The following is a 26,543-nucleotide window of genomic DNA, read 5'->3' on the forward strand; positions in this document are numbered from 1 at the left end:
AATCTGGAGATACTCCAGATTCATGGCAGCAAATAGGACAGTCCATCTCCCCCTCGACTTGTTCAGCTCTGTGAAACGTTTGACAGAGCATGTAATTAAAAGATCTACTGAGCTGATATTAACAAATTATACTGAGTAGTCACCTATCTCATAAGGGGTTGTTTTACAACCTGTCTCCTCTCCCCACCCTTCCTCTGACAACAGGAACCACCCTTGCCACTGCAGCATTCATTATTAAAGGGGTTATACACCCTGATATCTCTGTTCAGTGCCTTTATCCTTCTGGATAGCCCTTTGCAGCTATGTCTATGAAAACACAGTGATACCTCTGTCCACACCTAAAGCAGCACTGCTGTAAGCCTGAATAATTCTTTTCTATAATGTTTATCAGGTTTCCAGAACATTAAGAGTATCTAACTGTGGCATCTGAGTAAAGTCATTCACAAGACAGGGCAGTCACAGCTCAGATATGCACATTCAAAATTTCTGCAGATTTGGGTACCTTTTTCTATGTTATATTCCAGATGCATATTAAAGGTAAGGCTCCATTTTTTAGATACTTTTTAGTTTTGTAATGTAAGAAATGACAGACAGTAGATCTGACAGATTACTGAAACCACCCTATTTTCATCTCCTGTGAGATGCTGTCAGAGACATACAAGAATTTTGGACGAAAATGGGTTATCAAGTTTTAGAATCATAAAAGGAAATCCCAATTAGATGGAATACTTCAGGTTATCATTGTCAGTACAAGACAGCAGATTTAGGCATCATACATCACATCTGTCAGTAAGGAGAGACTGCATGTTAGAAGCAATCACCTAGTTTTGCAAATCCCTGTCACAAAATGCACTTTTCAGTCTCTGGTAACCTGAAGCCATTACCCTGTGCTCTGGGGGAGGAGGATTGTCAGGAGGACAGGGAGGAAGAGCTTTCCATACCGGACACTGTTTGACACAATGTAATTACTGACTTTCATGGACATTACTTCAAAGAACAGGGACAACCTGAAGCAAGCAATCTCAAGCCAAACATTACATTCCTTTGCAGACACACCACCTTTTCAGTCCAGTATACAAAGGGCACAGTCTCCTCTACAAACTGAAGAAAATCAGACCCTGAACAAGGATAAAAATGAGGAACCCAAAATAAAGTACAGTATGGAAATAATTCATTTAAATGTGAAGTGTTGCGCAATTATTTGTCATATGCTATCTAACTTTTTATTCATTCTCCTTGAACAATTCTATTGTAAGTATAGTATTTCTACCCAGGTATTATTTACATCAAAGCATGACTTTCATAGATCTGTGGTTTGCTACATCAGCCTCATTATATAATATATATACAATATGTACACAAGTCACAGAAATAACAGATACTTCCACTGTGCCCAACTTTTTATTCTGAAAAAGGAGCATTTGTATTTGTATCTTTTTAGCAGTAAAGTTTGAAATGCCTTTAGTAGGTACACATTGTTCTTGTAGATATTATTGCTAAATATGCAGTCTTCCTAACATGTAATAATCTTTAGAAGTATCAAAATTATTATACTAAATATACAAAAAATGCAGTAACTTCATAGCTGTACAGTAAGATATCCCAAATAAGAGTTTGTCAAAACACGCCCCGTTCTCCAGAAACAACAAAATTGAGGGAAGGTAAGAGCTGCATCACTCCAGCACCCTCTGTTGGCCCTCAGGCAGCATGGTACCTTGTGCACTCAATATCCTGAAGCTGAGACAAAGATTCTTTTACTGAAAAAAATACATACAGCTATATACCACAACATAGTTTAATATCAGATTACTCAGTATTGCTGGATCTGTCATGTATTAGTCCATTTTTGCAGATATTTATAAATGATCTAATTTTGAGGGCAAAACATTCTTTACAAGCTCTGTGTGTGTCTGATATTTCTGACAAACACCAATAATAAATGTCACCTTGCATGCAGCTCTCACCAACAGAAACAACAGCTCTACAGAAAGAACAACTCAACTCTTTTTACGGAACATTATTCACTGTGGCTACTGAGAACTAGCAGTGCATACATTATGCAGAATATCATCCACAAAAGAAAATGCTCCAATCAGGTCTCATCAAGCACACAGAATAAAGTCCAGATGCCAGATGCAAGGTGAGCTAAATATAAACTCCATACACTGTGCACAGCCAGATGGTGTCATTTCCAAAAGCAAAGGCCCTTAGCCCAGCGAGCCTGGCAGCTGCTTCACAAAGCCGGCTCAAAGCTTTGCAAAGGCAGATGCGAAGTTGCAGTGGGGAGCAGAGAGGAAGAGGAAGGAGGAAGCAGGAGGGCTAAGAGGAAGAAGTGGGTGTGCTCCCACGGAGCTGAGGGAGGTATGGGCAATAAGAGCCGCTTCTGAGAAAAACCACTCAGGGTGGTGATAACCAGGGTGGTTATCGGGGCTGCTTGGTCCTTTCTGCCCCTCAGTGTGTGGGAACAGGGGAAAGCAACCTCTTCCTGGCTGTGCAACAAGAGGCAAAGACCTGCTGCCTGGTCATCTCACAGTCCTTGAGCCACCACTCAAGAAGAGGACAAGCAAAGGGGAGGCAGGACACAAGCAGATCTTAGGGAGCTGTCTGTCAGCTTCCACCAGCCAAGCAGTTGAGTAACTGTCTACCTTATCTCCCTACGGCTAAGCCAACCCTGGACAGAACCCAAAAAAACAACAAAAGAGCTTTTCTTCACTGATCTTAATGACAGGGAAAAATTTATTCTTGTAAATGTCATCAGCTATTGCAAACCTGCTCCCTTCACTGCCTCTTAACTTCACACCTTTAGCCTCTCTACAGTTCTGTACCTCCTTAGTTTTGTTTTCACAGCATCCTGTCTGCTCACCTGAAATTCATACCCATTGTCTCACCACCCTTCTAGGCTCTGTTCTCTGCTTCTTTTCTTTCCGACATGCAGCTTCACATGATTATCTCCTAATATTTCAATGTTTATCAACTTTGAGATGGTGCTAATAAACAATGATCTGTTTGATAACAATCTCTAGAACATGCAGAAATGCATACAAACTTATAACCAAACAAATCTGTGGTACTATTTGTCAGAAAGCATTACTATCCTATTTCAAATATTTACACACATGCTTCTAGTTTGGGTAATTTATATTATACCACTTAACTGGGATGGAGAAATCAGTTTGATTTGGAATGTCAAGATCTGAATTATTAGAGTCAAATATTTATTACACAGAACAAACTAGAAACTACCTCACAAAATCCATGCAGTTCATTTGAGGTCACTGACTAATCAGTCCAAGAAGCCAGAGGTGGACCCAAAGTGAATCCACATTCCCAAACCTCAAAACTGAAAGAAAAACCACAATAGAACACTTGCATTTTCCATTTTCAGGAATCACTAGTCTCACAGTTACTTTCAGGCATTTATATTCTTGCTTTATACTAGTTTCTGCTGGTAGATTTCTTTCTCTTTATTTGTTCTGTTATTTTAAAACAAATTCAATGCTTCATTTTCCATGTTTAAAAGGTTTGGATCTAAACAGTAAATGGTAGGAATTACTTCCTTTAGGATTTGGCTGTCATTAGGTAGCTGACTAGGGCTGCAGTAGCCTGTTCAGTAACAGGTTACTTATGCAACCACGTTCCTCTGCTTAGCAACCCCAAGGGTGGGGTCCAAAACAGCAACTGCACCAGTCACATTTTGTAACTAAATGTGGAAGAGAAAAAAGAAAAAGAGAGACAGGAATGGGAAGTGCAAGGGGAAATAGCACTTTGCTTCATGAGAAATGTAACTTTCTAAGAAAAGAAGGCAACAAACACAGGCTAATGAAGCAAAAGCAGCTAAACTATTTCTCACACAGAGTAGTAATTAGTTCTGAGATCATAATATGATAATGATTCTTAAGTGAAATAATTTATGCAGAGAACATGTTAATCCCTGCAAAAGATCACGTAAATACTTTGCTATTCTTGCACTAATCTTCTCTTTCCACCAAATGCTGAAAAAATCTTCACTTACAATAGAGTGCTGTTAAAAATGATCCTGGTTAAATAGCTGAATGAATATGTTGAATACTTACAGAGAAAAGTTCAGTACTAGTATCTTTGTGTCAAGATATTAAATTTTTAAAAGAAATTAAAGCAAACATTAAAGATACTGTTAACAATTTTAGGAATAAAATTAACTATTAATTTAATTTACAAGTTTGTGCTGGTTAACAATAGGCATAATTACAGGCTATAATACATTATTTTGAAGATTTATAAATAAACATTATATGAAAGAATCAATGAAACCAGTACTACAAACAGCAGTGTATGAAGAAAACCCAAAATTAAAAACCCCACAAAACCACCCAAAAGTATTTGGGTACACAAAATAGTACCACTTTTGTGTTCATAAAAACCTGTTCCAGTTCACAATTTTCCCATCCTCCAAAAATTTAAAGTCTTTCTCTATTTGGCCAGGAACTGATTATGTACTACAGAGACAATAAGCTTAGCTGGGGATGTTGACCACTTATATTCATATAGAAGTTATATTTTTCGCTTTTTAAAGTATTTAATGCAGAGGGGAGAAGCACATCTGAGCAGCAGGGATGCATTCAGCCAGCCCATGGGGTGCAACGCCACACCAGGAACATCTGTGCTTGCTTCAGAGCAGCTACACAATGTAAAGTCTTTGGTCTGGGGGCTGGAAGGAGCAGAGCTCTACCCCTTGCCCACATCCACCCAAATAGCTGATCTTCTGAATGTTTGGTTTGCCCTGGCAGGCCCAGGCAGCCTGCAGCTCTGAATTGGTGCAAAAAGCTCAGAAAGACAGTGTGAGCATTTCTGTTGCTCCAGCTCACACTGCACACACAGCACCAGTGCTTGTGCTGTGCCCCCATGCTCTCACAGACATCTGGTACTGCTCTTCACTTGTACTCCAGCTCTCATCCCAACACACTGTCTCTTACACAGGAGCCTTCTCAGGTAACTATGTTGCTTCACACAGTAAGTAAATGCTTATTTAGTAAGAACTACTCATTTAGTAAATACACTAAATGAAGAGTTGAGATGCAACATTCATGCTGTGAAACAGATTGATAAACACACAAACACAGGAAGGCACAACTCTCTGATGTGTTATTACACCGTCTCTAGAGCTCAACTTGGCAGACTGTTTCCTACCAATTATACATAAGATAATGTGCTTCTTTAACATTGACCTAATTAGGGACAGACTGTATACCTGTATGACCTGATTACTATTAGCAAAGGCAATTTGCTCTAAAGAATTCTATGGTCCTAAAAACATTTCACTTAATTCACTGATAGAAAAGAAGATAGAGTGATAAAAAATAAACACCTCAACTATGAAAAATTGCTAAGTGAAGGCTAGGATCAACCATGACTGCCAGCAGGATGGCAGTACCTGGATTACTGTGGTTACTGACAGCTCCAAGTCAGCTCTCTGGAGAGCTCCACATTGAGTCAGCATCAATAAATGCCATCCCATTCTAGTTTTAAACTCTCCTGACTATTTCATAAGAGAACATTTCAAAACCCAACAGTTCTAGATACATTTCCCCTCAAAACTGCCTGTCAGTCTTGAATAACTTGCATTTGTCAAGAAGTTCAGAAGTGAAAAGGACCAAATCAGACAGTATTCTAAAAGGGTCCTAATATCTATGGTAGAGGATTAAACATACCAAAAAAAATAATCCCAAAAACAAAAACAACCCCCCCCAAAAAAAAACCCAAAAAACAACCCAACCCTCCTTCTATTTGACGTTAATAACTTTCATTGGGAGAACTTGAGCACAGCCAACACAAGAGAGCTAGTGAGACAGAGCGGAATGTAGGATGACAGAATCTGATTTCCTCCTGGTGAAAGTGATCAATAACCCATGGCCTCATGGGACTCAAAGCAATAAAAAGAAAGCACTTAATTGCTCAAAAGGTAAAGAATTTTCTACATGCAACTAAAAGGCTTCCTACTGCAAGAATCTCTAATGGTGCATCAGGTGTTGGTTTGGTGACTACTGCAAGAGTGAAGGTCCATTTGAATAAAGAAATGAAAAAAATCCCCTTATTAAAAAATTCATATTTTTAATGTGAGACAAAAATCTAATCTTTTGCTAGTCTTCTTTGATGTGGCTGGCAGCAATAGTATTCAGATAGGAACTACTACTTTTGTTTTGATAGTTTTAATTAAATTCAATCTCTAAAATGGCATTTCATTAAATAACTTTCCTTTTTCTGAACTTCCTCCCCACTCTGTTTTGATTAATCAGATATGGAAGCAACTTCAGTGACCCAGACAATGGGTTATGCAGCTTTCAGTAAATAAACTCCGAATCAAACTCTTACACAGTCTATACAACATCCTGAACTTTTTCAGCTTTACTTGGAAGCACAAGCATGAAGAACAACTTGAAAGATGGGTAGCAAAAAGTATGGAACAGAAACATATTTTACAGAGACCCTTTCATGATCTGCAGATATTTTGTCAGCAGCTAAGTAGTTTAAGAAAAGAAACAAAACACCCACTTCAGCCAGTACTTTCACTTCATGTCATAAAATTAGCCATCTATTTAGTTTAAATTTCCTTTGTCTAACTAATAGGCAAATTCTTTAGTACAGCATTACTTTTTTCTTTTTCCATCTCAAGTAACTCTTTAGTATTTTAGATATAGAAGAGTAGAAATTGAATAATAAATATAAATAACAACCAACAAGGTCCTCCCCTTGAGTTAGAATTTATTTATCCATCTCTTATGTCTTTACACTGAAAGTACACTCCTTCAGAGTGAATAATGAAGAAGAAAGACTAACAAAAATAGCATGTAAGTCACTTTCAGTTGTAGTACCAATCAGTTTACAGCCCACTTACTTATTAAAATACTTAAAGTCAAAAAAAAAAAGACAAAAAAAGAAATACAAAACCAAACTCCAGGTGCCTAGATTTGATAATATGAGTGCTCTAAATACTACTTTTAGTGAGTGAACTTTCTTGATGTCACGCCGATGGCAATCTCAAAAATGAAATCAAGAATCAGAACATAAAGGTTTCCAAAACAATAGATAAATTAAAAAGAGACATTCAGTTGTAAAATTATTTTTAAAATTACTTCATTTAGAAAAAGTAAACAATTCAGAAAGTGTCTGTAAGGATTCCTTTATATTTGCAAACAGTATTGCTTTTTCAGTTGTACAATAAACCACTATTAATCACGCGGCCAGCAAAGTGCTTCAGAATAAAGCAGATGAAACCTTATTTGAAACTTATACCAACAAAACAAGATGAACATGTATCTTGACTAAACAACCTTTTCTCAAAATTATTAATAGTGAGTCCTTAATGTGTTGCTCTTTTTCACCACGCTCAGAAGATCCAGACCTGCTTGTCTCTGACAGTGAAGCCTCTGATAAAATGTCTACCACTCTCTCATAAAAAAGGTAGGAAAATGACATGATACAATTCCAAGTTTTGAGAGAGAAACGTGAAAATATCTGTGACTTGAAATACTCGCTACTATCTGCTTTTCTGAAAAATAACCCAAAATCAAACCAAACCACCACTTATAAAGAAATAATGGAAATAAATATTAACAAATGCATACAACTTCTGTGATAATGTTCCCCTGTATGCAAATCACAGACAATAATATATACAGAATTAATTTTTTCATGTTTAGCAACCTATATGGGAAATAAGGCATAGGAAAAGTATTTAAATTCTATGGAAATATCTAATAGAAAACCAGCAAGTACCAGGTAGCAAAAATACAGGCGTAACCCTTCATTCACCTATTAAAAAGAAGATACCCCCTTTGCCTTGCTGAAGATGTGCACACAAAACCAGCCATTTTTTTCCAAGATGTTGTTTTGAAACTTTTGAAGAGTTAATTAAGGAAGAGTGTCTGTGGCATGTATGGAATTAGACAGCTTTCCTTCATTGTGTGTAGATTTGAAATGTAATTCTAACTGCCCAGTAGATCTCAAAACCCAGCCCATATCAGCTCCATTCAGCAGTGCCTCACAGGTCTCACAAAGTGCACCTGTGCTGCCAACACCATGACCCAGGCTCGGTGCAGCACATGAGGAATTGCCGACTGCAACATCCAGAGGGGAACCCTTGCAGCCCTCAGACTTTCATTTCAAAGGGGTGAACTGGAAGGCAAGGATCAGACAACAGCTGCCATTTACTGAAGAGACTCCCTTTAATGATGGGGCTATGCTGAAAGATCAGTGGTTTTTATTTTTGAGGATAATTGCATTTATTAGCCTTTGATCTGTATCATTTTCACTTCTATTTTAATTGCCGAGCCAAAACTCCCTTCTCACAAAAAGTAACCTTCACCAGTCTGTTCTCAAAAGTATATTTATCAAGTTCACATTCCACAATAACATGTTTGTCTGAGACCTTCAAGGTACTGGAAAATCTTATCTTTTTTTGCCATTAATAAGAATGTTTTCAGATATCAAATACAACACTGACTGAAGAATGCAGAGGAAAACACAATCGTTCTACATCAAAATCTTTTGAAGAGGACCTCACAAAGTATTATTATTACATCTACAGGGATTGCTGCTTCAGGTACAAAGCCTCTTTCCTTTTCTATACAAATCCATTTTTAAAGCATTGTGCAGGCAAGGATGCACAGAAGCATGAAAAGCATACAACCTTGGAATAGTTTCTTCTCACAGACCATAGTTGGTCTGTATAAAACATTCCATATACAAAACACCAACGTACTAGATTCAGTTCTGGGACAGGCAACAAAACTCTGGTCTGAAACACCAATCATTAAATACATTTGTCTGAGGAAAAGAAGAATATTTAGACATACTACAAACCAGCTGATGGAAAAAATGCTTATCACTTTTATATATATCAAGTACCTCAATGATCCACTAACATAATATGTTTAAGAAATTCAAACCCTCTCCCTTTCCTTTTAGCTTTTATATCTTAATTCCTTCGTAATCATTAGTGCCAGTCTATTTTTCAACAGAAAAAAAGCACAGGAAGCCTGTGCAGCTTTATAAATTAATGAAATAAATCAAGTGCCCCATCATGTAATACAGATCCAAACGTTTTGTTACGTGCTGTATGCTACTCCTGACTTATTCTAGGCAATAAATAAACTAAAATTGAACCTGATATTGACATTTGCCATTATTCTTGAAAGTATCTCTCAATTCTATCCTTTGACAATTGCCATCACTACTTCACAGTAACTACTGAACTAATTTTTGTATATGATTACAACCTGCTTATAACTTAACCAGAGATTAACCCAATTTATAACTTACACTAGAAAGCATGCAGATGTCTCTTTTAATGATTACTATAAAATGTATAAAATGCCCTGCAAACTTGTGGCATCAAAAAAAGTGAAAAAAAAAAAAAAACCAAAAATGAATTATGTGGTATTTATACAGAGATTAATCCATATTGCTCATTCCCCCCCACGCACCTCCCCCGGGTAACTTCATTCAGCTTGCAAGCAGAAAAAACAACACTCTCAGCTCCAAGATTGTTCTACACAAGCCAACTTCATGTATTTTATTTATTTTAACAGGCTATTAATAAGGGAAAATAGCTCTTGCTACTGAGATTTCCAAAAAGGAATTTATGAGAAGAAAAGTTTGCTACAGGGCAGACAGACTGTATTTAGAACTATTGTGTATGTTTACTGATTTCCATCATACATTTATAAAACTAAATCATACGTTCATTAAGCGAAACTGTTTATAAAGGCATGTAGTTCTTCGCTCTAGCAGATCTACAGGTTTATCCCAAAAAATGCTTTCCATTACTTTACCTTTGCAACAGCAGTCAAATTTTTATCTGTTTTGAAAAGGTTTGTTTTTAAGCTTTATCAGGACTTGTAACTACTGCTCCTTAATTCAAGATGGCCTGGGCTATCTTACTAAATTACTTCTAAACTAATGATTTAAAAATTATATGACTAAACCCAGAAGGAGATAAGTTGTAACTTTCTTTCTGTGTCCTTATCTTACTGAATTTCATGATAAACATTCTTATTTATTTGTGATCTGTGTTAAAGAAATACAGTAGTACATGCAGGCTGGCCACATATATCTCCACTAACAGCTTTCCATTTTGGAACTTTTTGGCTTATGCCAGAATTTTCAATCTTAGCATGGCAATAACTGTATATTTGTGTGTTCTTCCACATATAAACCATTGGTACTTTACCTAAAAGTTAATGCAAAAATCTGCCACAGTCTGTGCTAATGTGTTTCTCTGAGCTTTTTTAAAGTAAAAAGCATGCATGAACATCAAAGCACAAGCTGAAAATGATAGTTTCTAATCTTAGACACGTATCAATTATTCACTAGCTTGTTCTGCTTGAGCTTTATCATATAGACTTCACCATGGCAACACTGTTCTTCCCTTCCTAGCCTTAATCAGTGAATCTGTAAACTAATATTAGACTGAGCTGCTCGATTACTTAATATTCTGCCTATTACAACACAAACATAGACATGTCTCTCTTATTACATCATGAACCCTACACAGCTTCCAAGATATCAATAAATTTTTATTTGTTCTAATATTGAGATGGTAGCTGTCTAAGAACAGCCAATTCCTCTCTTAGTGCTAAATATAAATATGTAGCTTTGAATTACCACTTGCAAAATTCAGAATGGATTTTAATGTCTGGATGCAATACCTCTTTTGTGGTCTTTTCACAAACTGGGAAATTGTTGACCTTCCAAAACCTGTACATTTTAAAGTCACTCTTCAGTTTTAGAACTATTTCACTTGTTTTCAGCATATCTGACAGTCTTCTTGGTATGATATAATTTCAATGTTTTCTTTCAGTTTCTTTATGTTTTCCAGCATTATTAAACATGTATATACACATATAAATGCATCCTTTTCTAGCTCATTTGGGCCCAGGTATTTTATTCCTTTCAATGATTTTCTTCTAATTTCTTTCTTCTTTTTGTCTAATTAGACTTTTCATCACCCATTTCCCCTGTGTTTCGCCAACACTCTTGATCCTGTTAATTCTCTCCTTCTTTTAGCTGTTCCATCACACAATCATGCTTCCTTTCCCCTTCAGACTGTGAAAATTGTTTACATAGCTCATTAATCCAGAAGAGACATCCTTAATGCTTTAGTGCTGCAAGGTTTCTCCCCTCACCTTGGAAAGCAATAAAGCCAACATTTCTTGTTTCCCAACTCTTCCTTTCCCGCAAAGGTGTCCAACTTGTGATACCTCTGCTGGGGTCTCTAGGGAGCACTGATTAAAGTTATGCTTCTGAGCACCTCATTATCATCTTGGCAGCAACTTCTAAGGCTTTTATAATAAATAAAAATCTGAATGTGTCTCTAATATAAAAAAATCAAACTAAAGTATTAACAGCACAGGAACTGTGATATACACAGAGTTCATGTCCCTCCCTAGTAAGTCCTTAATATTGTTCCCATATTGTTCTTGGCTAAAATTATGAACTGTGTGATATTTCCCTTACACATTCCTTATCTTCACCACAGTTAAAAGGAAGCTGCTTCATGGCCACAAGACTGTCTGGCAAAGGGGGCTGTTCACTGGCTGATGCTGGATAATGTCAAGACTGCTCCACTCTTAGTGTTTGGGAAGTGTGGGACTACACCTTCATCTTCAAGTCCTGGCAGCCTCCCTTTGGTTTCAGCTGAGATGCAGTTAATTACCTGCTCAGTAGTTGGTACAGTGTATTTTGGATTCAGTATGAGAATAATGTTGATAATTCTGTGATGCTTGGTTGTTGCCAAGTAGTGCTCACCCTAAGCCAAGAACTTTTCAGTTTCCCATACTTTGCCAGTGAGCAGGTGCACAAAATGCTGGGATAGAGCATGACTGGGACAGCTGACTCAAAGTGGCTAAAGAGATATTCCATACCATAGAACATCATGACTAGTATATAAACTGGGGGAGTTGACTGCAGGGGGAAGACTCAAAACACCACTGAAGAATGCATGTAGTTAGGATTTTTAAAATACTTTTTCCTATGCATCAGGTCACCACACCTCCATATTTCGAGCCAGCCAGTGATGCACACATTCCCAACACAGTTAACCATAATGCTTCAGATGTGAATATAAACCACTACATCGCACATCTTTCAGAGAGCAGAAGCTGCTCCACCAGTAACAGAGGGCCCTAGAATTACACTTACAGTTCAGCTTAGCTTATACACACTGAAAACATCTCCTGCTTCAGCTTCCTTACTCCTGCACAAACACTTAAGTCTCTCATCTTCAGTGTTCTTCTCAGAGCTTGCCAAGGAAATGGAAGACCCTGACCACACACAAGGCAAAACTTGGGTTCTTGATTCAGTCTACTCATTCATACACTAGATAGCAGGTGCACCAAATGCCATTAGGAGCCATTCCTTACCATGCAATTTGCACTATTTAAAACCATGGATTATAACCCCAGTAATAAAGCACAGTACTCTCAGATCACAACACAATTTGACTACAAGACTTTGAAGAGATGGTCTCACAGATAGCCAAGCTCATTTAGCAAGCAGGTCATAAACCTAAGACAATAAGGTTTCAGAAGTTGAACTTGGAATTATTTAACTGTTCTAACTTAGATCCAAAAATTATACTTCCTAGTTAAATTATAATGGTAAAGTTACTATTCATGCAAATAAGCAGGATTTTTAAATAAAAGCCTAACTACAGGAACTGATAATACTGAAGAATTTCTCCTAGAAATACTGAAAGCTATCAGCATCCTCAAATGAGACCTTATTGTTAAGCATAGCATGAAATGTGTTTCTTTAAAAATATGGAAAATACTTCTTTAGAGAAGAAAATGTTTATTTCAAGAAACAGCAAATAAACTAAACTGCTATTTGAAAACCTCGCCTTGAACAAACTTGGCTATTTTGCTATTGTTACGTAAAAAATGCTATGTTTGTTATTTTTCACTCTGACCACCAATTAAGTCTCAATAATCTCTTTAAGTAGTAAAAATTCTATGATGAACATAAAAGAAGACTATGGTGGAAAGTGTTTTTTTCCTATTTAACATAGTCTTCCATCTGACCAGCAGCAAAATCCACAGGACTTTCTGTATCATATGTAGCCTGATGATGGAGAGTTAGAATGGGGACTTTTTTATTTAAATTGTAGAGCAATAGTCCATAGCTGATATTCGGAAGTGAGAGGTTATATAAGGCAAGTTAGAGTGGATTTATTTTCAATACTTAAAAAAAAAAAAAAAAAAAAGATTAACAACACACCCACTACAACCTGCACTATACACACTAATTAAAACTTAATTGAGTTTTCATATCTTTCAAAAAAGAGAAGGCCAGACAGTTACTGGGTGCAGTACATTCTAGTTATGACTGATAGGTTTAAGTGGAAATTAAATAAAAATAAAATGGTTCCAACTTAATTAAAAATAGCAACACTATCTATTCAAAGATAGATATGACTACACTCCAAATTTTAAAATGATTTTGATTTGAAAGATTACTTGTCATGATAACTGGACCCAGCCCAAATTGCTATTAAAGCCTAATGCACTCAGTGATGTTGAGTGGGATTGATCCTTCCAGCAGCAGTGAGGATAGAGATGAAATTAAAAGTTACAGTATAGCAGTCCACATCTTAAAAGTTAATTAAATGATGGTCCTTGTCTCCTTAAGAGCATCAAGTGCCATAAAATTTCTGACCTTAGAATTTTTCCTCAAGACATTTCAGAGGATATATGTCAGCAATTACTAGGATATTGTAGGTCTGGGATACCGTAACAGTTTTGTCTCTCATATGGCATTAGGGTCTTGATTTAGTTTCACACACACACACACACACAAATGTCCAGTGCTGCTTGAGATGCTGCAGGTGTCAGCTGGGGAGGATACAGATCTCTCATGAGTGAAATTAGTTACCCCTTCATGGCCTTTCTTGGGACAAAGAAAACTAAGAAAAAGCATGAAATCTGTTCCCCACCACCCAAATACTGAAGAAATTTGAATATGCTTCAGGAAACAACAACAATTATTTCAAAGCATTTAAGTTAATAAATAAACAGGCAGAGAGAGAGAAAAAGAAAAGAAATTCTAACAGATCAGTCTTAGTTCATTTATATCTATCTTGTGAAAAAACTTGTGTAAAAATTAAGGAGACTTGATACAGAATTGCATTACACAATACCATGCCCTGGCTGGTCACCAGAATGCCTATGATTAGCAACTTTAGCTTCTGGGTTTAATTGACATCCCCATATATAAAAGAATAAAAGAAAGTATTTACACAGAGATGTCAGAGCCTTTTCAGGTATGAAATGGAGATCACAACCCAGTAACATTAACTACAGAAAGTACCCAAATCTACTTTTAACTTCCATAGATTTATGCACAGCTGGGGTAGATGGAAAAATGAACTGCAATGACTTGTGCCCTCTTTGAGAGTTACATAAGCTAAGCTGGTCAGTTTATTAAAAGTAGGCACACTGAAAGCATGAAATCACTCAAGTTATGCTAGTACAGAAAGCATGGACTGAAATAGGTTGATCTATCAGTCTTACCCACAGTGGTTTTTTTGGTTTGTGCACTATCTACATACAATTTACTGTATTAGGAGATTTCATTAAATACATCAAAGATAATGGGCTGTATATTAGATTGGGCAAAAAAAATCAATTAGTCCCAATGATTGGTTATTCGCACAACACAAGCAGGCACAATGCACAGGCTGTTCCAATATGATCATAATGATTTTTGACTTTGTGGCACTTGCAGTGGCATCAAGTCATAGCTGATTTAGCAAAAATTTTTATTAAAAAAACCAAAAAACAACCAATCAAACAAAAGAAAAAAAATTGCATTGTTGAACTACATGCAAAATTCCAGTAATGATGAGCCAAATATTCTTGTAGAGAGCAAATGTAGTATGGCAAAAGCGTCCATCAAAAACTCTTGACAGGTCAACGCAGATTCAGTCCATCTACTTGTAAGACTGGTTTAGCAGGCAAAAAGGTTGATCTTCCTGCAGCTACCACACTGTAGGAAGAGCATCCTTTGGTTCACTGCTCCTTTGTCCTCAGACCAGCCCACCTGTGTTCAGTGATGTGCTTCTGCTTCAATCATGAGCAGGTCTAGAGACTGGAAACCCACCAGCAGCACTGACAGCTTTGATGGCAATGCCAGTCAGTTCCATCTACCATTGCTGGTACTGGATCCTTGATGTTTACGAGCAGCTCCCATTTCAACTATAATTGTAGGAATCACGAAAGAGTGACCAAACGGCATCATTAACTTTTTTTTAATCCTGACAAATTCAAGAATGATTGACTTAAAGTAAAACTGGATCCCTCACAAATACATCTATGAGGCATATCTAAGAATACTTCAGAAGAGCATATGCTGGAATTAAGTAATTAAATTAATACTTTCTCTGCTAGTCTGTATAGAGAGAGCTTCAAACACAAGATCTGTGTCTGCTGCTAGAAAAAATACTTGTATGTGCTGGGAGGAATATGTTAAAAAGTCAAAGACTGGTGAGGAGCACTATAAATCACACAAATGACCTTGCAGCTGGAATAGTCCTTGATAAACCTGTATGAACTGCAGGCCAGTGATTCTCTAGGATTGGGCCAAAACTTAACAGTGCCTGCCTCTCCACTTGTGTGCCTCTGCCTGGGTATTGCTGGGGGATCACCCAGTTACTGAGGTAATAGAAATAAATTTATTCTTTGAGTTCTACCTGCAAATTTGTGGTTGCACTGCCTGCCAGGGTCAGCTCACTCAGGTGATATCTTACCCAGAGATACAGCAGGAAGAAACTCTAAGAAGTGATAGTGGTGATCCCTCAGAGACAGAGGTCTGAAATGAAGCTGGTATTTGTTCTAGCTAGGCTGTAGGTCCAGCTCTGGTATCTGCTTTATACTACAGAGTGATGTTTGGTGCCTGGAATTATGAAGATCCCTCACCCCAAAACAGGCACCATTCTGCACTCCTCTCAATTCAGTCATTACTTGCCAAGGGCATGTGACACAGATTAATGAGATGTTATTTTGCTAAATGAAGGCTTATAAGAAAACATTGAAACATGCTTCAAAAACAGTGATGTGGGCTTGTCATTGCTCTCTGTCAACGGAATCCTGCAGTGCGGAAGCTCAAAGAATACTTTGCCAACTCCTGCCCTCAAAAATTTAACTCTAAGCTTCATTAATCACAGAGTTCCCACTGAAAGGAACACAGAAGCTATCAAAATAGCTCATACAAGTGCTACATCTAATCCAGCACGATGTCTGTTCATTAGCCTGTGGCAGATGGTTTGACAGAAGGTGCAAGAAATTTGTCAGCGGACAGTTCTGGATTGGGAAAGTGTCTCTTTAGTTGCTGCAACTAGTTTGCTTGTATTTTGAAGTGCAAGGATTTACAGAAGAAAGGAACTTCAAGAATACTTAAATGCATATATTGCATTTAAGCATGTAATCTTCTGTTGTAGAAATAATAGAATTTTCTCCCTACTCAGATATTTTTGTTAGTTAATTACATAAACTAATGACACAGCATCTAAAAAGAAGTTCTTGCATACTTGAATTTTTTTAGTTTATTACACAGGCTTTAGCCTTTCATCAAGGAGGATAGAGACAACATACAATTCCCTTTCCTCATCAAGGCTAGTATTCTGCATATAGTTCCAAAGCGAAAAGTTTAAAAGTGCCAATCTTCTCAATCTTGCTTTATATGGAAGGTTTTCCAAAGCCTATTTATCATTGCTGACAGTCTACATTTTCAACTTCTACTCTCTTTCTTGACTACAAATAGCTTCACATAAACAAGAGATCTCCATCTCTTTGCTCATAACTGGTTGGGTCAGGAAAAAAATAATTGCAGGACCTGGCTTATCTATCAAGCCATCAACACAGATGGGATATTTACTGTGATGTGTATTTATTTCATTTTATTTCCTTTGTCAACAGTAAGTAAATATCCCTTTGTTTCCTTTGCCAACAAAGTAGAACACAATATATGTCAACAATGAATTTCACATAACACAAACTTATTCAGAATCTAAAGCAAAGTAACCTGCCATCCTGAAGCATATCAATACTAACTTTTTACCCAGAACAGTATCACAGTACTCAAATCAATAGGCAGCAGTTTAACTATTGCCTTTTGCACTCTTCTTCAAACACAATGTTTATTATGAGAACAAAATGCTAATTCATGGTTTTGACCTACTCTAACTACTACTGTAGTAATAACAAAGTACACAAAGAACTACCTGCCACAGCAATGCTCAAATATGGCTTACATGGCATATTAAGGATATAGGTATTCTTCCCCATCTCCCAAAGGGGAAAAGAAACAACAAACCACCTATGTGATTTATGCAAATCTGTCAAAACAACAGGCAACCAGCTTGGCCATCTCCTCCTTTCCCTCACTTTTCAATAATGGCAGAAATGAGAAGAATAATAACATTGCAGAATGCTTCAGGCATCATTTGAACAGGGCTCCTTCTCAGGCAGATTCATTGGCCTGAGGACCACCAGATTTTCATCAGTCACAAATTGTTCTAGCATCAAGGCAGCATTGTGCATCCTCCCAAGGGATGGGGAACATAATCAGACTGTTTAAAGAATGGAGACTCATTTGGGAATAGTGGGACTGTAGATCCTGTTACTATATACCTCAAAGCTACGTATTAGCATGTGAATTACTAGATCAGAATTATTAACCAAAGAAAGACTCCACAGCAATACTTACAAGGCAGAAGAAAGAAAGTAGTGATAGGAAAAGGATAGCATGGAAATCACTCTAAAGACAATGAAAAATAGCCAGCTACAGCAACATTCACTTTCCACACTGTTTCTCTCTCCTGACAACTTTGACTGTATGAATTAAGGAAATTTTAGTATTTTCCATTTTTTATAATAAATGTATTAAAAATCCCACTCTCACTCTTTAAATATGCTTATAAATTTAAATTGCAAATTCACTAAAGAAATTCAGTGGAAAGCTGGCAAAAGTTAATCATGTCATCATATTAAATACCTGTATTTACAAAGAACTTTGTGCACTATGCAATCTGTCAGAGATAAGAATATGTTCTTGACTGCTCCTTTTGGCCTCTTATTTGTGTAAATTTCATTAGCATTTGCACCTGAAACCCAGTGCAGAATTCAGAAGAAAACAGTCTTGATCCACATCCCTCCTAAAACAGACAGAAAGTAAGAAGAACATCCGAGCTTTTGGGCTCCGAAGTTGTATTTAATTAAAATACAAAAATAGGAACCTGAAGCAATGCAACTGGGCACAACAAGAATTCAAGCTGGCTTGTTGCCAATTGACACTATTAAAAAAAGTTCAGAACCAAACCTAACCCATAGCTGTACCCCTTTGGGAAATATGCCTTCCTCTGGACCTTATTTCATTCTCAATAATCATCAGCTACTTCCTCAGGCAAAGAATATCCACATAGTTTCCTCCAAGAACTCATAAATAATTTAGAACAGTTTGTTCTAAATAACATCACTAAGAATTTGGTACTTCCATAAGCCTATACACAGCTTTAGTGCCCTAAAAATCTTTTACCAGAGAACAACAGGTAGTACAAGAAGCCATCCTGAGCACCAAACCAACTCTTTATACTGTTCACCACTCAGCCTTGTCCTTGGATTCATGCCCTGTACAACAAATTGCTCCAATCTTAGCAGCATGTCCAGGTTCAGACCCACGGACACAGCAGTACAGACACAGCTGCTGAGGTCCGACTTCTGCTGGGGGCAGACCCATTCTTCTCCATCTCCCAAACTCTACCAGCACTGCACCTTCCGATGCGCTCACTCCATCCTTCTCCTTGTTGCACTTCAGAAGCTGCTCCAGTTGGATCATAGCTTCCTTGACGGTAACTGACCTTCTCTCCCCCTTTCAGAAACATTCAGTCTGACTCAAGACGACACTCAGGGCTAAACAGACAGGCAGCTGCTCTCTCATCCTTATGTGATAGCGTGATAGAAGTGTTTTCCAACAAGACACACTATGTGTACAAAGCATGAAAACAAATTGTGTACTTTTACCTTCCAAGATGACATTAGTACGCATTTTAGGAACTTCCAGAGCAAAATAAAAGCCTTATATTTCTTCTGAGGGGCACCTGCCTATTGAGACTACTGTAAATGGCCACAGTTGTTTTACTTGCCATGCCTAGACTGTGAAAAAAATACCACTGCAGCATTATTAAGCGCATGTGGTGACAGAAAGTCCTCATTGCATCTGCCTTCCAGTATTGCTCCTAAACAGGGAAAATCAGCTGTACAAAATTCTTACGTGGCTCTGACACTGCTTGTCCAGACTTACAAAGTATTTCATGTTATCTTTTTATGAGACTAACTTTGAAAAATGAAGATTAGATTTAGGCCTAGATGATTTACAGCTAGCAAGTTAGTCACAACTAACAAATCATGCAATGAAATCCAAGAAGCTATTCAAAAAGTCAGCTTGACATGAATCTAAGAATAACGCAGATCCTTTTGAAGAATGTATCCAAATTAGTATAGTCAGAGGTATATACTCTATTTTTACTGGGACACTAATGATTTTCAAAAGGTTTTACTGGCCCTCATTTTTTCCCCCATAAATGGTCATTTCTTCCCCTTGATTCTTTATTATGCTCTTCATTCATTCCATCTCTATCCAATTTCACCCTTCCAATGCCTTCCTATAAATTAAAAATGACATTTGTTTTTCCAATCTTTGCTTTTCTTTTATCTCCTTCTTTGGGATTTTACTTCTCACCTCCTGCTTTTACAGTAAGACAATTCCTGAGAATGTACAGCTTGTCAATACCAATAGCACACTTCAGAGTCCTGCAAGGTTTAACTGTGATTGATCATTATTGACAGAGAACAGTTTTCTGTTCTTCTTTCTGCAATTAAAGAAGCAGTATATTGATTTTAATTAGTTATGGGACAACTTCCTATTTGCATGGCATGCATTAATTTCAAGACAACTTCTGTAATATCACTTCCAGAACAAGATTGCTAAATGACACTGCAACAGACCAGAACTGAAGTAACACATCATTAAAAAAACTGAGATAAACACTGTGTTGGAGTATGTGACTCCACAAGTACCTCTAGCAGGAGCCTTGTATTTACAGTATGTAAAAGTATGCTAAAGCTTTAACAGTATGTTAAAGCTTCTCTTCTTTACAGGTGACCCAATCCTACATGTGACTCTGCACTCATTGTACAAACTCTTACAGACATTCAGGATATTAAGCTGAAGGGTATGAAGTAAAGGATATTAAGTAAAAAAACACTCATCCAAATTTTTTGCCTGAATGAATTGTAGCTATTGCTGCTTACAAAATATTAATGAAATCTTAGAATTTAGAAGGGGAAAAAATGTGGGTCTGACAGTTATTAAAAATAAATCAGTATTTTTAGAAGTGTACTATTGACACTAAGCATTATAAGAAATATTATTTTGTTTCATCACATGTTTTAATCTTTTCTTACACAATTCTCATTCTGGGGACATATCTCTTTAAGGAGAGCACCAGAATCCCAAGTGCTGCAGAATAATTAAAATACAGATTTCAGGTCTGCTTTGCTAAAGCTAAGAAGCTTATGTGATCACAAGGTCTGCGAACATCTCTGTCTTCCCCTCACAATAGTTTTGAACCACTTGATAGATATTACTGATTTTTGACAGGATAGCAACCTCTAAGGTAGTTAGATTGCTACATGCTTTACAGAAACAGATGGCCAAGCGAAGAACCAGCTTCTGACAAACAGCTCCAATGATGCCCCGAATGAGATGAAGGCTGGAGTATGGATTCACATGATATTACACATTAGCAGAGTCCACATGGAGAGAAACCTTACCATGCCTGCAACATAATAAAAACACTGACCAGAGTTATCCACCAGAGGAATGATAAAACACAAATTCATAAGAAAATGAGCTTCACTAACTCCAGACTTCACAGGAGGGAATATTTAACTCTTAATGGTGATCATGTTACTTTAATTTTCAATCTTTTAATAAAGGTTGTCTAATGAAACTATTATTAGCCAAAACAATCTCTCTCTCAGAACATCTATTGCTATAAATATCCCCAACAAGCAATGTATACAACTTTTTATGTATATAAGATGAAGAATTTTCAGATACTGAAAATGTTCATTCAGTAATAACCCAGTTGACAGTGCATCTATAGATCAACCAGATCCATTAAATAATCTCTGAACAAATGCTAAGCATATAGTTTTCCTTCCAACTCATTTCAAATCTCATCATGCTGTGGGAAAATAAAAAAAAAAAGTGAGACCGATGAATTCTGTGAAGTCTGTTAAAATTGCCTTTTAAAACAGCAATGTATGGAATCACCAACTTAGGAATAATCTAGGCAGCTAGGATACTATTACAAACAATTATGGTACTTGTTGTCTGTCATTTCATCCTCAATGCCAACACTAACTACAGCATTATTTGTAGTATTTCATCACACACACAGAGCTTAAAAACATGCTCTGGCCCAGAAACACTAAGCTTGTCAGTCTTGTAAGTAAGCCTGTTTCTACCATAGGAGAAACTTAGCTTGCTTTCTGAAAGCACCAGTTTCTATTTTCTTTATGCCAAGTACACAGGTATGCAGTACTTTTTCTGAAGAACAATATTATCTACTCAAAATATTTGTGTTTTTTCAGATTTTTAGTAAAGACATCTGAAAGAAAATATAAGGATGTAGCAGCTGACTTCATCAAGTCAAAAAAACCAAACCCAAATGTCATTGCATCATTTTTATACAGTTTGTCAGGTACACATAAAATGATCACAGTGAAAGTCCTGCAGTGAATGAATAGAGGTGTTCTGTTTCCAAATAAAGCCTTCCACAAGGTGAGACAAAGATTCTTTTTCATGGACCTGTTGTGCAAAGAGCCTATCTTTGAAAACTGATTTCTATCTAAATACGAAAACACCTATTATTTAACTTAGAAGACAGCAATATCCTACAGCACTGTTGAAAGTGTTCCACCCCCTTACAAGTGGAGTGGCTCAAGAAGTTCCAATCTTACTCCACAAAGGTGCTCCAGTTTGCAATCCCATGTCAAAGCTGTATGCTCTGTCATGGCCTGGTATGAAAGTCTTGCAAATAAGAAAAAAAAAAGAATAAAATAAATCCACATCCTAACAATCACTCATTTATGATGACAACTGACACTTGCATTTAAACTCCTTTCAAAGCACTCTAAGTGAAGCATGAAGCATGGACTAATATTTAATAGACCTTAGTAATGCTATTTGTAATATCATGTCTTGTTCCAGCTCATTTAAAAATATGTTAAGAGGTTTGTAAGAATCTTTTTTTCTCAAGAACAAATTTCCAAGAAGTAAGTCTTAAGTATGACAGTAAACACCTACTACATTTTTAACCCTCCTTTTATACATTTGCCTAAAGCATTTAAGAACATTTCTTGGCTGACATGGATAATACAACAAAAAAGTCAATGAAAGCTATTATTTTTATCAGTGCTATTTTGGGAAATAAACTTCAGTTAGTAGGGACAGAAATACAGGCTTTAAATTTAGGTTCTCACTTCCCTGCCTGTAGTCACCAGAAATTCTCCCATCGTTTCCCCAGCCTGACACTGCCATCTATAGCAGTCTCCTACTTGCAGCAGTGATGCCAGCACAGATGAGAACAAAATGTGTGGTTATATTGCAAACAGAAAGCATTTTGTGAAAACCAGGTTTGGATCATACATGAATACAATTATTAGTGACCAATAACTTAAACTGGTGGAGTTTTCATGGGATTCTAGTCTAGGAAAGTTAACTCTCAAGCAACAGCACTCCTTTCAGGGCCAGCTGGGTGTACCTATGCAAATAATGGATTCCTTTATGGAAAAAAGAAAGCCACCCATCACACACAGAAGGTGAAGGAACACTGATTTGGAATAGCATTATATGCAATTTCAATCAAAGTTCAAACATATAAATCCTCAAACATAGTAGGGAGCCTGACAGGAGCAGTGGTACGAACTGCAGAATTTCATCATTTCAAAACCCTCCATGGAGCTTCGTGTGAAATCTATAAAGTTTAAAAAAGTAATAAAAAATTCCTAATCAGTAACAAAATGAAATTTATACTTAGACTCACAGGTATTCCCTGAGTAATACTGACTGGTGCCATTCTACTACACAATGGCAATATATGAATATATATTTCATAAATATATATTCATACAGCACATAACCTATTCTTTCCAGAAGCCATCGATACCAAGAATTTAACAGTATTCAGAAGCAATTGCTCAGAATAAATAAGAGATGATAAGCATCCCTCATTCAAGATGATATGATACTAGAATTAAGCAATACTCAGGAACAGACTGTATTATAAAAATGCTTTTTTACCCCGGGTTTTAAGCCAAGCCCAGAGCTCAGGAGATCAAGTTAGTATGTATCAGTGTAATTTTGGGCTTGTTTGTAGATGCTGTTTATATTTAAAATACCTGAAAACTCACTAGGACAGCTGTTGGAACACAAACTTCCCACGTTTTCCAAGTCCAAAATAAAAGACCTAATTAGCAAGTACAGGCATGGTCTCTACGTCAATTCCACAAGAGAAGTTGAAAGATACACACCCCAGACCTTCCTACAAACTGATGATAATGGGATTCTCTGAGAAACAGTTTCTGTTCCAGATCTTGCTCTAACACAAACAGAAATTAATCTGCAACTGGGCAGGTTTCACATCTAGATGAATGTTGTCACCACTACAGTTCAAACTATAAACTTTGTTGGCAAAAGAACTTCTTTTTCCCGAATCACTCAATCTGGTGGAAAGCATTAAATTAATTTGGCCTGAGTCTAGAAACAGTCTGGCAACAAGCAAGCAAATAGAACACCAGCATAAAATACTTGCCCCCCAAATTAGCCACAGATCTAGACTGGTTACTTATATCAGCAACAAGTATGTCCAAAATTATCATAATTATGCATAATAACATCTGAAGAGGCTATTAAACATTATCCAGACTTTAAGCCAATTCCAAACTACAAAGCATCATATTCACCTTGAGCAGGGGATGCAAATTACCTCCCATTTGTTCTCACAATTCCCTCTGAAGCATGTTTTATTAGTCATTGTCACAGACCCCAGGTTTAATTTAGCACAGCCGTTCCAACATTCAGTCCTCCAGGCCATAAAACTGGAAGCGTATGAGCTGCATTATGAAATTCTATCTTATAACAATAAAGTTAAAGCCACTGACAGCCTTTCTGTACGAACTGCAATAAGCAAACCATTTGTGAGTCTAACAAGAACATTCCCGGTTTTATGTTGTTGACCAAATTCAAACTGAAATTTATTATATGAATCACTGCTATCCCGATGATCACCTCTTCCAAGACTTTGATCTTAACAGTCCAAGATAACTATTTTTCAACTATGCAAATCACCCTCAAATACTGTCAAATAAAATACAACCTTTATACCCTTGAAAAAGTTTTATCCTGTGGAAATGTAATATGTCTTTTATTTATTTATTGTACCATAATTACATGCTAGCAGGAGATTAATACAGACTGCGAAAAGCATAAACAGACTAAGAAGTCCACATTTGAAATAGAAAATACTATTTTAAAAGGCCTAAAATAAATTTTAAATTGTAAAATTTAAAATCTTGAATACATAATCTAGAGTTTAGTAAGCCTGCAGAAGAGATTTATAAATGTCAAGAGCATCTAAGTCTCACACAGTCATTACAGGACAAAATAAAACAATATAAAACAACACCACAAAAAAGCTGACCCATAGATTTGTTTTCTTCCTGAATGAAAGCTCACTACAATTAATATAAGTCAATGAATGGACCAGTCAGGTGTTCCTATCATTATAAAAAAGGCAGCTGCTATCTGGAAACATAAGTTAAATTATTTATCAAATGGTTCTAAATATCATCAAATTCAGTGCAGCCAGTCATTCAAACGGCTTCTAATAAATTATTTGATATGGCTCTAATGGAAAGCATGAGCTACTCAGAAGTATTTGCTATTAACAGCACCATGCTAATGTTCTAAAATTCTACCCAGACACATCCAGAAGTGACACGTTATAAATCACATTACAAATATATTCACTTGCTTTTGAGGTATTATCCACAACATCCAAGAATTTACGCAAATTAAGAAACAAGTAATTTTGACAGCCTTATGCCATGGAGGAGAACATGCAGATTTTTATTCTGCACAGCACAGAAGCTTTTTTTCATTTTCCTGCTGGACAAAAAAAAAGGTGCCCACATCACTTACCATATCAACAGCATCATAAATATCAACCAACTCCAGAGCATTAAACAATGCCTATATAGTACAAAGGCAACTTCTCAGTAATAACATGTTGTACTGTATTGTTCATCCCTTCCCAAGGAAAATCTATTTCAAGACAAAAGCAAAAAACCTTTCCATCTATTAAAATGAGTAGACTGTCATTCTAAGAGATTATATATGACACTGTTGATGGTGAAAGTACTCTAGCAAAAGTTGGGAGCAAGCAATCTCAATTCCAGGTTAAGGAACACAAGGCCAGGGGACAGAGATGGGTAAATTATTTGAGGCATTTATTTAAGGAAAGCACCAACAAATAATCTTATCTGGTGTTTAAGTATTTCAAATTAATATGCTAATCTGCTATTAACCACATCCAAATAAATAAGCAGTGTTAAGCAAATGCTTGGGATTAATAAATTTCTGATCTGTAAGAATAAAATGTAGCTACTATACTTAAAATGATGTCATGAAACAATCAGTTCCTTGGTTCAAAACACTATCATGGCTTCTTCTATAGATGTACATGTATGATCACCCATGGATAGAGGCGAGGTGCACAGTGGCAGAATAAGAAGAAACACAAGCAAATTGCAACACGGGAAATTGCCAACAGATTAAGAAAAAGAAAATCATCACAAAGATGGTCAAACACTAGCACCACCATAATCACAGAGACTGCATAACCTCCATTCCTAGAAATACTTAAAATGCACATGAATGAAGTCTGAGAAACATTACCCAACTGGACTCGCTTTGAGTGCAGAGACAGAACTAGGTGACATCAAGAGGTAATTTGCAATTTAAAATTCTCTGCAAATCAGTGGGGTTTTTTTCCTAAAGTTCCTTTCCCTATTGGAGGTGTACTTCTCCATTTTCATATATGCTTCATTTTACACAAGTCTCCCAAGTATTTGTAGTGGCTTCAAAATAAAAATCAGAAATGTTTTGCAAGCAATCACAATGAGGTCATTGATAGAAATGATGTAATATTATACACTGAGTGCAATACGACCCATTTATTTTATGGTAGTTCCATCACCAGAGTCTGCTGAGATACAGTAGCTAAAACAAAAGCAAAAGATTCATTTACAAAGTAATAAACAGCTCTGATCCTTGTAGACTGTTATCACTCTATCAGCCTGCATCACCCACAAGTTGCAGGCGTTTGGAGACGAGTGACGAGAGAAAATGAAGGAAACGACATATCAAAAAAATCCTGAGTGACC

The 26,543-nt window shown here is 36.7% G+C and overlaps 1 protein-coding gene and 1 long non-coding RNA gene across 12 annotated transcripts in view; one reads left to right on the forward strand and one right to left on the reverse strand.

Moving 5' to 3' along the window:
• FRY (FRY microtubule binding protein) overlaps positions 1-26,543 on the reverse strand; it is a 221,956-nt gene that overhangs the window by 194,276 nt on the left and 1,137 nt on the right. The gene's annotated exons all lie outside the window — the stretch shown is intronic.
• On the forward strand, positions 13-26,376 carry LOC146768711 (uncharacterized). The gene is made up of 2 exons (XR_014955364.1): positions 13-8,578; positions 11,516-26,376. It is a non-coding gene; the product is annotated as an uncharacterized LOC146768711 (long non-coding RNA).

Source organism: Lonchura striata, chromosome 1, assembly GCF_050655825.1.
Source record: "Lonchura striata isolate lonStrDom1 chromosome 1, ASM5065582v1, whole genome shotgun sequence".
Lineage (NCBI taxonomy): Eukaryota > Metazoa > Chordata > Aves > Passeriformes > Estrildidae > Lonchura > Lonchura striata.